Here is a 2,097-nt window from a genome sequence, read left to right on the forward strand (position 1 = left end):
CCACAGGATGCTAATCCATAAGTATTATCGCACAGCGTGTCACTCCATCAGTACTACCAAATCGTCGGCTACTTCATCATTACTGCATCACAACGTGTCATTCATTAGGTACTATCCCATAGAATGCCATTGCATCAGTACAAGCAAATGGATAGTCATTCCATCAGTACTATCCCACTATCAGTACTATCCGATCAGTTCTCCCCCTCAATGTTTCACTCCATCAGAACTACACTATAATGTGTCATTACATCAGTACTGCCCCATTTAGTTTCACACCATTAATATTATCCGACAGTGTGGCACGACATCAGTACTACCATATCGTTTGTTCCTCCATCAGTACTACCGCACACTGTGTCACTCTATCAGTAATACACCAAAATGTTCCACTCCATCAGTACCTGCCCACAGTTTGTCACTTCACTAGTACTACCCCAAAGTGTATTGGTCCATCTGTACTGCCCACATTGTGTCACTCCATTAATACTACCCCACTGGTCATCACTCCATCAATACAAGCCTACGGTGTGTTAGACGATCATTACTACAACACACTATGTCACTCCATCAGTACAACCCCGGAGCGTTTCACTTCATCGGTACTACCGCACTATATACCATTGCATCGATACACACCCACAGTTTTTCAACATCAATAGCACCTTGTGTATTATTCCATTAGTACTAACACACAGGGTGTCACTCTATCAGTACTATCCAACGTTGTGTCACTCCATCAGTACTACATAATGAGTCCTTCCATCAGTACTACCCCACAGTGCTTCAATCCACCAGTACTACTCTGGTATATGTCTATCCAACAGTACTACACCGCAGGGTGTCACAAAATCAGTACTATCCCACAGTATGCTATTGCATCAGTACTGCCACATAGTGCGCCATTCCATCAGTACTACCTCAAAGTGTATCACCCCACCAGCACCACCCACAGTGTGCCACTGCATCAGTAATAAAATATAGTTTCTTACTCCATCTGTACTACCCTACACTGTACCACTCCATCAGTGCCTCCCCATAGAGCATCGCACCATCAGGAATATCACTCGGGCTATCATTGCATCAGTACGCGTGTCACTCCATCAGAACAATCCATTATCACTCCATCAGTACTACCACGCGGCGTGTCACTCCATCAGTATTCCCCACAGTATGTCACTCCATCAGCCCTATCTCACTGTGTCACTCCATCAGTAATTCCCCACAGTTTCACTTTATTAGTATTTCTCCACCATGTCTCACTCCATTAGTACTACCCGATGTTTATCATTCAATCAGGACTATCACAGTGGGTCACTCCATAAGTGCTGCCACAAATTGTGTCATTCCATCAGTAATACCAAACCGTGTGTCACTGCGTTAGTACTACACCACAGATTGTCATCACAATAGTACTACCGCTCAGTGTGTCACTGCATTAGTACTACACCGCAGATTGTCATCACAATAGTACTACCGCTCAGTGTGTCACTCCGTCGGTGAAACCACACAGTGTCTCACTGCATCAATACAACTCCATGGTGTTACACTCCATCAGCACTGCCCAACATCATGTCACTCCAGTGCAACCCTAGAACGTGTCACTCCATCAATGCTCCCCGCAGTATGTTCTTCCATAAGTACTCCCCAAAGTGTTTCACAACATCAGGACTTGCTCAAATCTGCCATTCCATCCGCAATACCCCACAGTGTGCTAACCCATCGCAGCGACTCCATAGTGTGTAATTCCATCACTATTTCACCACAGTTTTTCATCGCAACAGTACTACCGCAGAGCGTGTCAATCCATCAGTATTACTGCGTCACTCCAACAGAATGTGCTATTACATCCGTGCTGCCCCACAGTATGTCATTCCATCAATACACCTCCACAGTACGTCATTACACCAGTACTACTCCACAGTGTTACACTCCATCAGTATAACACTGGAGCGTGTCACTCCATCAGTACTACCCTACAATATGTTATTCCATCAGTATTACACCACAGTGATGCATTCCATCAGTACTGCCTTAAGCTTGTTATTCCATTTTGTACAACCACACGGACTCATTCAATTAGTATTACCCATCAGT

Source organism: Rhinoraja longicauda, unplaced genomic scaffold (assembly GCF_053455715.1).
Source record: "Rhinoraja longicauda isolate Sanriku21f unplaced genomic scaffold, sRhiLon1.1 Scf000072, whole genome shotgun sequence".
In the NCBI taxonomy this organism is placed as follows: Eukaryota; Metazoa; Chordata; class Chondrichthyes; order Rajiformes; family Arhynchobatidae; genus Rhinoraja; species Rhinoraja longicauda.